We start from the raw sequence: 13,315 nt of genomic DNA, 5'->3' as shown, positions 1-13,315 counted from the left end.
CCCGGCTCGGTCCAGGCGAGAGGCCCGAGGGTGCCGCGGGCGTCCCCGGACGTCGGCTCAGCGCTCGCCTCTGTGCACTTGGCTTCTCAGCTCTTCCGCGGCGACTTTGCTCAAGCTGGCCCACGGCCTGGCCGCTTCCCCCGTCCTCCTCCCCGAGCTCCGAGCGCGAGAGAAGAGCGCCAAGGAGCGCGCGTTGCGCGCGCTCCCCGGAGATGCGCCGGGCGGGGACAGCTGCGGAGGCCTCGGGGCCTCTTCGACTGGGGACCACGGAACAGCTCGGGGGGCCGGGGTGTGTGTGTGTGTGTGTGTGTGTGTGTGTGTCCGCGTGTCCGCGCGCGCGTGTGCGTGCCAGCGGAGGCGTGGCGTGGGGTAGAGGCGGCTGGCTGTGACCGCCTGGAATACGACAAGAATAGCCATCGGCTTCCCCCTCCCCGCCGCAGCCCCGGGTCTCTTCGCCTTTCCCCTTTCCCGTCCTGGATCGGCCCCGAGATGCTCGCCGAGACTCGGCGGGGACCGGCTCGCCCTGCTTGGGGAGGGCCGGGGCCAGGAGCGGTCGGCCCGGCGCGCGGCTGCGGCGCCCGGGTGAGGAGCCCGGCCCGAGCATCCCGGGACGGAGCGCTCCGGCCGGCCGCGCGGAGCCCCGCAGGGTGCTGGCTCCTCGTCGCTGCCCTCGGCAGAGGGCTCCTGTGCACCCACGACCCTTGGCCTCCGTCTGCCTCCTGTGGGACCTAGACCCGCTTGTTGTCATTGTTCATGTGAATACTGTTTTTCGGGACGGAAAACTTTGTCATATCTACATGCCCTAATCCATGACTTGCAGTGAGAATCAAATAAAATTTAAAAAACGGTCCCTTTCCTTTTGCTCCCTTTCTCCTCTATTCTTCCTTCTCTCTTCCTTAGAGAGAGCAGGAATCTGGGGTGACTGACGCCCTCAGATTTCCCTGGCTGGGCTCCTTTCCCCAGGGCGCTGTGAATTACCTTCCTTAGTCCCCGATGGTATCTGGTAGGTGATACAAGCAAACCCGGTGAATATTTGGTTCTGGTCTCACAGGAGGAACAATCAGCATCTTACTTGTCTTTTTATCTCTACTCATGGGAGACAAAAGTGGCTTGGCACTTGGGGTTGGCCCAATCATTGCCAGTTTACACTTCAGACATGAAGGCAGAACCTTCACCAGATTCTGGTATCTATTATAGTGTTTTAAAAGATAGTAATCTTTGGGATGAATTTCAAACAGGAATGAAAACTAGAAGTGTTGGTTTGCTACAGCCAGGCTCAGTGGTGTGAGAGTGTGAGTGTTGCAGCAGGTTTTGTTTACCTAGTTTGGCATCTTTAATCAATTTCTCAACAATTCAGGTTTAAAATACCGTTTTTCGTTTGTTTTGAGTCAGAGTCTCACTCTGTCACCCAGGCTGGAGTGCAGTGGCATGCTCATGGTCACCGTAGCCTCAATCTGCTGGGATCAGGCAGTCCTTCTGCCTCAGCCTTCCAAGTAGCTGGAATTACAGGCGTGCACCACCACGCCTGGCTAATTTTTTGGTTTATTGTAGAAACGGGGTCTCACCAAGTTGCCCAGGCTGGTCTCAAATCCCTGGATTCAGGCAATCCTCTTGCTTCCGCCTCTCAAAGTGCTGGGATTACAGGCATGAGCCACCTACACCCTGCTTTAAAATACCTTTTGAAAATACATGGAAGAAAAAAAAAACCCTTGTCTGATTCTGGTGAATGAGAATTACTTCCTTAGTCCTCAGAGTCACTAGGAACATTGAGAAAATCCTTAACTATCAGTTTACAAAATGTAAATTTAGCAACCATCTGCCTTGGGTGGTAAATAATAGTAAATTGTTCAAAATAAAGTTTTTCATTTCCAACGCATTTTGAATGATGGATCTCATGATATTTGAGCAAGTTTCTGCTGGGGGGTTTGAGAGACCTTTTGGAATTCATTTCAATATCATTCGAATTTCTAGGAAACATTTATTGATTTTCTTTAAAATTCTCAAAATTCTTTTATGAATTCTATGTAATTTTTCACAAAGTTTTAAATTTATAATAACTTTTAGATTATTTAAGGTACTGGACAAAGAGTAAAGTGGACATCTGGCCACAAACACAGCCAGGAATGATTGTCTGGATTTGAAACCTTATCTGTCTTAATAAACTGGACACGGTAACTGGACACAGATGGGAAGAAAGCCGAGTGATCTATCTGTCCACGGCATTATCTGTACCCTAGATCAACCCGGAGCTGTCTCAGGTTGGAAAAACACATGGACTAGTATTGCCATGTCGTCTCCAGCAACGCAGAGATTGGCATTTTAGTATGTGTATGGGATTAAACTGGGCTCAGTAGTTCAGTTTTCATCTTGGTTTGGATAAGTTGTTGTATCATTGTTTCTAGATTGTTGCCCTTCATATGAGCATGCAGAAACCCAGATTGTATGTCTCAGATTTCCTTTTTGTGGGACTACAGTAAATATGCAAATAAGCCAGGCAAAAGTAGAATTTATTTACACCATTGTATTGCCAAGATCCAACACTGTGTTGAATTCTTGCAGTCTCTATATAAACTGCATGGTTTAGTTTTATCACCTCAACTATTTTAAAGTGTCTATTTGCTTTTATTTAATTTAGGTCAGTTATGAAATGTATATGCTTATGCTTTCTCTTGAGAAATGCAGAAACTGTTAGTCCATTGCAAAGGAGGTCAGATTAAAATAAAAACTGAATGGTCTTTCTTTTCTCCAGAGACTTGTCCATGTTAGGCGTTTCTGGTATGAACCTTCCTCTTTCTCTCTCGTCTTCTTGCCAATAAACTTTGTTCTAAAATTTTTAAAAAGTAAAAAAAAAAAGTGGAAACATTCTGATAAGTGAACATTCTATTTCCTGAGAATATGGTCTCCACAATTCAATCACTTTAATGTTTATGCATTATTATTATTATTATTTTTAATTGGAGTCTCACTCTGTCACCCAGACTGGAGTGCAGTGGCTGCTCCTGGCCACCGCAGCCTCGACCTGCTGGGCTCCGGCGATCCTTCAGCCTCAGCCTTCCAAGTAGCCGGAACTACAGCGGGCGCTACGACGCCCGGCTAATTTTTTGATTTATTGTAGAGATAAGATCTCGCCAAGTTGCCCAGGCGGGTCTCGAACCCACGGGCTCAGGCAATCCACTCACCTCAGCCTCCCAAAGGCACGGGATTACAGGCTGTGCCACCGAGCCCGGCTGCATTATCAGTTTTTAAAAATACTGCCTTAATTTGAAAAGTTTTCTAACAAAAAAGCAATGAATACATAGAAGTACTTAATAGGACAAAATTAAGAATGAAATCTCCATCCCCTGATACCTTTTAATTTGATTGGTTGTAAAAGATGATGCAGATCTGCTGACTGACACAGAGATTTAGAACTTATGCTAGGCAGAGGAAGGATGATAACCTCATTTCTTGAATATTTGAGCAGCTGTGTGGAGGGCGAGAAGGAAAGAGAGACTGCTTAAATATTAGCAGACACAGCTATTTTGTGAGCAGTATGCACAGACATGGCACAGATGTGTGCAAGGTGGAGACTTACTGCTGATAGTAATCATCTACGCTTATGCAGATTAGGAAAGACATCAGAGAATTCTGCCCTTAGTGACTTTTTATTAGCACATCTTCGAGTCTGGCACTTTGGCCACCAATTTACATACAAAGAAAGTGAGATACAAAGGTTGGGAGCGGTGGCTCACACCTGTAATCTGAGGACTTTGGGAGTTTGAGGTGGGAGGATCGCTTAACCCAGGAATTTGAGACCAGCCTGGGCAACATAGGAAGACCTTGTCTCTACCAAAAAAAAAAAAAGAAGTAAAAAAATTAGCCAGGTGTGGTAGCACACACCTGTAGTTCCAGCTACTGGGGAAGCTAAAGCAGAAGGAAGATCACCTGAGCCTAGAAGGTGAAGGTTACAGGAAGCCAGGATCATGCCTTGCACTCCATCTTGGGTGACAGAGTGAGACCCAAACTCTGAGAGAGAGAGAGAGAGAGAGAGAGAGAGAGAGAGAGAGAGAAAGAGAGAGAGAGAGAGAAATGGAAGTGGATAGATTTAGCCAGACCCACAGATACCAATGAAGACCAATCAGAGTCACCTAATTCCTGTCCTGGAATTGTCTTATCCTATTTCAGCCGAGATGGAACTGAGCAATGCATAATTTGAAAATAGACTAGAGAAAACATTGATGTCTTTTAAATGTGTAATGGATCAAGCAGGATATACCTATTATTACATCATGTGAGATAAAAGGAGGGTAAAATTTAATTGTAAAACATCAATCCTAACTCAGAGCCTTACAGTGCATGTGAGATTGTTAAAAGTAATATGCAAATAAAAATTCCTACCTGAGTTGGCACATAAAGGCACCATGTGCATTGTAGTCCCATGCTTCTTGCATGTGGAATTGTACTCCAGACACTCACTTTATATAGAATACAATTTTATGGTGTCTTTATTTATAGAGAATGGAGTTTTGCAATGGATGATACTGTCCTTGAATTTAGCACACTGTACATTTGTTTGTCTATGTCATATCTCGTAAGGCATGTCAATTAAAAAAAGAAGTCGGGTGTGGTGGCTCATGCCTATAATCCCAGTGCTTTGGGAGGCCATGACGGGAGAATCTCTTGAGTCCAGGAGTTTAAGACTAGCCTGGGCAACATAGTGAGACTCCCCCACCCACTTCTCTACCAAAAAAAATAAAACAAAATGAAATAGCCTACGTGGTGGTGCATGCTTGTACTCCTAGCTACTCAAGAGGCTGAAACAGGAGGCTCTCTTGGGTTCAAGAGGATTAGGCCACAGTGAGCTATGATCTTGGGTTGGGTGATAGAGCGAGACCCTGACTTTAAAAATAAAATAAGGTTGGGCACGGAGGCTCAGCCTGTAATCCCAGCACTTTGGGAGGCTGAGGCGGGAGGATTGCCTGAGCCCGTGGGTTCGAGACCAGCCTGGGCAACTTGGTGAGACCTCGTCTCTACAATGAATCACAAAAACTAACTGGACGTGATGGTGTGCGTCTGTAGTTCCAGCTACTTGGAAGGCTGAGGTGGAGGGATCACCTATTTCCAGCAGGTTCAGGCTGCGGTGGCCATGAGCGTGGGCCACAGAGTGAGACTCCAGCTTAAAATAAAAAAATAAAATAAAATAGTAAAAAATAAAAAGTAAAGATGGGAAAGGAAAGAACAGTTAAAACGATACTTTTTCAAAATCTCTATCAGGGGAATGAACTGCGTGTTTCCCACAGTCTGGAACAGGATTTTTCTTCTGCCTGGAGGGCAGTACTGCCCAGACCGGATGCCCCGGTGGGCTCCAGCCTGGTGATGGTTCAGCATCTTTCTGGGAAATCCAATCCTCTCCCAAAGACTGTGTGACCAGAAGGTCATCCCACCTTCCTTCTGAGGCAACTTGAGGACCAGAGTCAGTGACCGATAACAAGGCCACCACACGCTGTGGGAAGAGGGGATGGCATTTCACTCTCGGTGGTGTATAGTCAACAACGTGAGACATTGCGTTTTTCCAAAAGGGAGGAGTTCATTGTTCAGGAGTGCTAAATAGGAACAACAAAATGAATATTTTATTTTAAAAAATTTGTTTTAAATATGTGGGGTACAATTCAGGGTTAGGTATACAAATATTCATTATGCAGGTACTCTTGTTGTTGAGGTGTGCCCCCCTCCCCTGGCAGTTTCCCACTACTGCCAATCCCTTTCTTATAGTATTACAGTAGTTGTTCAAGGTCTGCTTATGAGTGAGAACATGTGATACTCAGATCTTGGTTTCTTTGGTAGATCACTGAGTATTATAGCCTCTAAGTCCATCAAAGTTGCTGTGAAGTTCATAATTTTTATCCTTCTTTATGGCTACATAATATTCCATCATGCATATGTACCACATTTGAAAAATCCAGTCCTCTTTCGATGGGCAGCTAGGTTGGTTCCATGTTTTTGCTGTTGTAAATAATGCTGCAATAAACATGCGTGTGCAGGTATCTTTTTTGCAGAGTGATTTGAGTTCCTCCGGATATATTCCCAGCAGGGGCATTGTGGGGTCATCTGGAAGATTTAAAAGATTTTTAGATCTTTTAGGAACTGCCACACTATTTTCCACAGAGGCTGTACTAGTTTACACTCTCACCAACAGTGTCAGAGTCAAAACGTATACTTTAGAAGTGTATCCATTTGGCAAAAGTAGCTAACGTGAAGCAGCATTGAATTGTCTGGTAGAGGAGAAAAGACTCGAGACAGAGTGAGACTCTAACCCCCAAAAAAAGACTCGCCCTATTCAAACGGGGAGTTATGCATGAAGCAATCAAATTGGAAAAGGTGTAAATATGCACACCCGTGGAAGTACTGACAGCATTATCCAAAATGATAATGAAAACAAGGCTCCACTTAATTTTTTGGAGCTTTTATGGAAAAATTTAGATTCCAATTTGTGTTTAATTTTTTATGTTTGAAATTGCTATAATCCCATGCCTTGGGAGGCTGAGGTGAGTGGATTGCTTGAGCCCGCGAGTTTGAGACCCGCCTGGGCAATTGGTGAGACCTCATCTCTACAATAAATCAAAAAATTAGCCGGGTGTGGTAGTGCGCGCCTGTAGTTCCAGCTATTTGGAAGGCTGAGTCGGAAGGATCGCTGGAGCCCAGCAGGTCAAGGCTGCAGTGGCCGGGAGTGGCCACTGCACTCCAGTCTGGGTGACAGAGTGAGACTCCAACTTAAAAAAAAAAAAGAAATTGCTTAACTTTTTTTTTTCTTTTAGAGATGAGGTCTTGCTATCTTGCCCATGCTGAACTTGAACTCTTGGGCTCAATCAATCCTCCCATCTCAGCTTCCTGAGTAGCTGGGATTAATGGTGCGTGCCACTGTACACAGCTTGAAATGGTTTAATTATTATTATTATTTTTTTTGAGTTGGAATCTCACTGTTGCCCAGACTGGAGTGCAGTGGCCGCTCCCGGCCACCGCAGCCTCGACCTGCTGGGCTCCGGCAATCCTTCCACCGCAGCCTTCCAAGTAGCCGGAACTACAGGCGCCCGCTACCACGCCGGCTAATTTTTTGATTTATTGTAGAGATGAGGTTTTGCCAAGTTGCCCAGGTGGGTCTCGAACCCTCGGGCTTAGGCAATCCACTCACTTCAGCCTCCCAAAGCATGGGATTACAGGCTGAGCCACCGAGCCCGGTTGAGTTTAATTTTTATCAAAGTAACACATATGCACAATTTAAGCCTTTAAAACTGAGATTGTACTAAAAGATTTATTATAAGCAGCAGGTCTCTGTCTAGTTCTAACAGCCTACAGTCCCTCTCAGAGCTACCATAGCTGTTTATTCTGAGTTTTACCACCTTATTTCTAATTTATAGATTTACACTTCAATATTTTACTTATTTAATTTTAGACATTAAGATCATGAAGACTTTGGGGGGGGCACTGTCACTTTTGAAGGCTAATTGTGTGTGAGGGGTCTCTCCACTCATTCTGTTTGCAGAGGTTTACTTTCTCTCTCTCTCTTTGTTCCAGCACTTGGTTCCGGCCTTCTGTATAAAAGACATGGAGATTTACCTGGTTTTCTCTGTCCAGCACATCTCCGGGACCAATTTTTTTCAGACTGTGAAATTCCAGTCTCCAGCAGAGATGGGGAACCGGGGTCATCTGGCTGTGTGGGTTGAACTTGGGAGCCTAACCATTCTGAAGACAAACTTTCCTTCACTTTCCATGTTTGTGGTCCTACAGCCCACCCCTAACTTCCAGGGGCACAGTGGTCCCTCTGGGGTGCTTTGGAGGCAAACCACACGGGATGGAGTTGGTGTGGCCCCTGCAGACATTTCTTCATCTGCTGCTTACTGCCTCTCCTTCTGCTTACCAGTTTCTCCAACTCTGTTGGTCTCTTACTCCTGTCATCTTTTATGAAGTTATCTTTGTCCATTAAATGTCTTTCCTGTTATTGGAGTAGGATTTCAAGAGAAAATAACAACGAATAAATATTGTATTAGGTTGATGCATAATCTTGTAGTGTTTGTTTGTGGCATGCAGCACTGTGGTGTTGGGAGTTTGTTTATTGTTTGTCATTTGGAATGACAATGTTGTGCTTCTGAATACGCCTCGCGTTTTGCAGATTTGAAGAAAGTTAGTGCTATTTGTGGGCTAAAGAAAATGGAGTGTCAAGTGGAAAAGAAGAACACTTCTGACATATTCTTTTGAGCTTAACAGAGGAGTAAAGGTAGCAGAGGCAGGTAGAAACGTGTGTGGGGTATATGGGGAGAATGCCATCACGGAAAGCATGCAATAAAATGGTTTTGTTGCTTCATGGTTTTGTTGCTTTGACCTAAGTGATTCTCCACATTCAGAAAGACCATCAGGTTTTGATGAAGACCATTTCAATGCTTTAATCCACAATGATCCATGTCAGTAAACCCGACAATTGGGAAATATGATGAACTGTGACATTTGCATTCCATGAGCAAGTGTAAAAGCGCTACAAACGTATGCGTCAGCCCAATATAAATGCCATCATTTTAAAATGGAGTGTGTGTGTGTGTGTGTGTGTGTGTGTGTGTGTGTGTGTGTGTGTAACAGGTTTGACGAAATTTTAGTTAACCTTTTCTTGGCCTAGAAGAATTCAGTAAGAAATGAGTTACTTGGAAAAAGCTTAGTGTATAAAGGTAGACACGTCATCCACATGCCATGAAATGATAAACTCAAGCAATCTAAAATATCAAGTTTCTCTGACCAAAAGTACGCTGATATTTGGAACCACTTGCATGTATCTGTCAAGACAGCACAGCCCATCACTACACAATATATGCATATAAGAAACCTGCACTTGTACTTCATGCGTATATAAAATAAAATATGAATGACAACTTAAAAAGAAAGTATCACCCCTTGCAGCAGAAGCTCCTCTCTGCGTAGTTCAGCACCAGCCCCAGGCCAAGCACAGCAGACATGGCAGCCATCATCCACGTATGCCAGGCTTCCTCCGAGACCCATTAGATCAGGCTCTCAGGGTGGCATTCAAGTCTCAGCCTTTTAAAGCTGTCAGCCTGGCCCCCAGAATAAGACACGTGAAGCAGAGCCACTCAGACAACACACAGCTCTGTGGACAGGAGAATAAATGATTCTCATCACATGCTATTGAGTTATGTGACATTATTGTGGTAAAAGCTGAGACACTTGATAAGACTTTATTTCCTTGCCTATCAATATTTATCCATGATTCCGTGCCTGCTTTTAACTGGTCTCTTCCAAAAGTGTGCACCTTTTCTTTTCTTATTATCATTTAAGTTATAATCTATCACAATAAGTGAATATCATTTGAGTAACAAATAGTATCCAAAGTATCAAAATAGTGATTATTTAGGCTTTCCAGGGTCCAGGCTTCTCTTGATTGTAGGGCATTTAAAAAAAATCATATAAGAATTTTTTCTTTGGGCTGCTGGTGTGCTTTGAAGCTCTGTTTTTTCCCCCCTGTCATTAGTATATTGAAATATAAATAATCTCCTCTCCCCAAACAAACATTTTCTCTGTGAATAGTAATTTATGCCCAGTGAGTGAAAAAGAAAACTGGTTTAGTTAATTTTATTTGTTATTCTCAGCAAAGGTGAGCCACGTTGATGATAAAATAAACCTACAGGAGCTACTATCTTTCATCTCTACTTGTTTAGGGCATTTGTAAAAAGTGGACTTGCCTGCTATTTTAAGGATGAGGTGTGTAGAAAAATCTGACTTACGTGGAAGTCATGCTAGCTTTTAAAAAAATACGTACATAAAAATGAGAATATACACATCAGAAAATATCAAGAAAAAGAAATCTTTTTTTTTTCCGAGTCAGAGTCTCACTCTGTCACCCAGGTTGGAGTGCAGTGACACACTCATGACCACTACAGCCTCGACCCGCTGAGATCAGGTGATCCTTTCACCTCAATCTTCCAGGTAGCTGGAACTACAGGTGTGCCACCGTGTCCAGCTAATTCTTTTTTTGATTTATTGTAGAGATGAGGTATTGCCATGTTGCCCCGGCTGGTCTCAAACTCCTGGGCTCAGGCAATCCTCTTGCCTTTGTCTCTTGAAGGGCTGGAATTACAGGCATGGGCCACTGCACTGGCCTAAGAAAAAAATCGTGACTTTCTTTCCACTTACTGGGTTCTTATATTTTTGTAGGTTTCTTAACAATCATTTTTAAAGTGGTATAATATTCCACAGAGAGTGGAAATATAATCGTGTTTGCCCTTTCTCTATTGTTGTTCCTTAACTGTTCCTCTATTAAACAAAATTTTTTCATTTCGCTATAACACGATCTTCATGCATATGTTTTATTTTGGTTTTTAGATCATTTCTTCAGAGTGTGCCTAGAAGTGTAATTGCTCCTTCACCTTCTCAGGCTAAGGCTTCACACCCCACATCCTGTTCTTTTTTAGTGTGGATTACTGGTTGTACTTTTTTTTACTGGACCTTAACAAGTTGGTGTTCCTCAGTTCTGGCTTCTCTCCCTTTACACATTCTCTCTCAGTGATCTGAACAGAGGCAATGTGTCAAATACCATGACTTCACTGACGATGCTTAGATTTGCTGTCCAGAAAACATTTTCTCTGATTCTTAGACCTGCGTGTCTGACTTTTACTTAACATCTTTACTTGGATGTTCCAAAGCCATCTCAAGAGTAAGAAGTCCCTGTAGGAGACCAGAAGATGACTCCCCCAAATATGAAGGATTGTTGATCTCAAGACCATTACGAAGAAGCAGATAGATGTAGGAAAGTTATTTTCCCTTCCTCTCTTTGCCTACAAGCAAGACGAAAGGTATCCTGTCCCTCATCTACCAAGGAGAGCAAAGGTTAAGCAATGAAGATGACTGTGGACCCCCATTGGCCTGGAGATGGTACCAAACAATACGACACGAACAAGCTTTACTAATTAGCCTGTATCTGCCAGTTATTTGCCTTTGCACAAGTTACCACCCCTAGAGACTCAAAGTGCTTTTCCTTTATTTTGTCACTTCTCTGGAAACTCACTGTTCCTTGTTGAAGATGCTATGTAATCTGAATTCAAAGATACCTCTTGGAGAGCTACTTGCTCCCTGGGTGCCTCATATATATATATGTATATTTATGTATATGTATATATCATATACTTGTTGAGAAACTTCTGCTTATTTTTTGCTTGTTACTCTGCCTTTTGTAATGGGCTTAGTTCCAACTAAGAACCTATGAAATTAGTTCTCCTCTCCACCTTAAACAGAGCATGTGTCCCCTACCCCAGCCTTACCTCAAACCCGTGCACTGCCACTTTCCTCATATCTTTATGGAACTCTGTCTAGACATTTGTTGCTACTTTCTTCTCTTATATCTAGTTTATCAGCAGGCACTTTGGATTCTACTTCAAAGCAGATCCTGATCACTGAAAGTACTCAGTGTTTCTCTCCCCAGCCTCACTGCCCGTTGCCCTAGTGTGAGCCTCTAAGATTTCTTGCCAGTTAGACTGAAACCGCTTTGTAAACTGGTATGTTGACCTCCACTCTTGGTTCCTTCCAATCTATGCTTCACATAGCAGCAAGAGTGATCTTATTAAAATATAAATCGTCTCCTTCACTCTTCTGCAAATGTCTCTTAAATAGATTTTCACTTCAGTTTGAATAGAATTGCTTACCACGTTCTTCAAGGAACGGCCCAACTCCACCCTGCTTCCTTCTCCAGTCTCTTCCTATGGCCATCTCCTCTGTGCCCACTGCACCCCAGGATCAAAGCCACTCGGTCCCGAGTTTCTCTGCCACACTTTTGTTGCACCTGCTCCCATCTTGGCCAGTGATTCCTCGTCAGTTCTCACGGGACCAATTTCTGTCTGTCCGCAAGGTGAGACTAAGTTTATCTTTTTAGAAGGAAGACCTTGCTTTACTAATCTCTGCTCTTCTCTATTTTGACTCCTTGTTTCTTTCTGTTACAATTTCTAGGTGTTTTATTTTTTCTTTTCCTTGACTTTGTTATTCCACTGCATGTAAGCACCCTGGGGGCAGGGACCAGGCTTCCGGGTTTACTACTGAAACGGTCTGATACGTAGTGGACACTCGGCATGTTTTTGAATGAGGGTATAGGTGCGTGGATATCTTTAAACCTAGGCATTTAGGTTTCGGGCAACTTCGCTGCATATTTTATCATTTGAACCTATAGTTTAGAGTTTTGCTAAATTTTCTCTGGAACTTTAAGAAGCCGGGACTGAAAATAGCTTACATTTAGAGCAGATAAGTCTATTTTTGAGAGAAACCACCAGAGGGAGCACTGAGACAATTTTTGTAGGAAAAAAATAATACCCAGAATTATTATTAATTATTCAAGTTAGTTAGGTCTTTTATACGAGTAATTTCACTGTATTTTATTAAATTAAACTTTTCTCATGACTATATAGCTATACCTTAAATATTAAAACAAAAATTGCAAAATTAAGTTAAACTCACAAAATCACTAATGCTGATAGTCATTCATTCAGACCCAAATTAATACTTAAGAGACCATAATTAAGATAACTTTGACCTGAAACACACCCGATAATTGTGACAGTGTTCTACATTATTTAAAGTTTGATAATATATTAGCTGGGTTTGGTGTCTCACGTCTGTAATCCCAGCACTTTGGGAGGTGGAGGCAAGAGGGTTGCCTGAGCCCAGTGGTTCAAGACCAGCCTGGGTCACTTGATGAAACCTCATGTTTACAGTAAATAAAAAAATTAGCCAGGCGTGGTGGTGCACACCTGTAGTTCCAGCTACTTGGAAGGTTGAGGCAGAAGGATTGCCTGATCCCAACAGGTCAAGACTACATTGACCATGAGCATTGCACTGCTCTCCAGTCTGGGTGACAGAGTAAGACTCCAACTCAAAAAAAAAAGTTTGATAATATTTTTAGACACAAGTGTTAGAAACTATGCGATATCTACATGATAAAGATATTAGGGTTTTAATGTAATTATAGCTTTAGCTGTATGTTATTTTATATTATCCAAACATTTGAATTTCTCCAAATATAATCAATTTAAACAAAACCTCTTTTTTTAATTAAATCAATATTTTTTATTATGGTTTTGTGGGGTACAGTTAAGGGTTAGGTGTACAATTACGCTTCATTCAGGCACTTTGTTGATAAGAGATGTTTCCCCATCCCCAGACAGATATCTGCTACTGTTAATCCCATCTCCCCCTGCCCCCATAGTTTCCCAGTACCGTCAGTCATTTTCTTATAGTATTGCATTGGATGTTCAAGGTCCATTATATGAGTGAGAACATGTGATACTCGGATCTT

This window comes from Carlito syrichta, unplaced genomic scaffold (genome assembly GCF_000164805.1).
Source record: "Carlito syrichta isolate Samal-C Ts95f unplaced genomic scaffold, Tarsius_syrichta-2.0.1 Scaffold309828, whole genome shotgun sequence".
Classification (NCBI taxonomy): domain Eukaryota; kingdom Metazoa; phylum Chordata; class Mammalia; order Primates; family Tarsiidae; genus Carlito; species Carlito syrichta.
Note: the sequence above shows the minus strand (reverse complement) of the source record.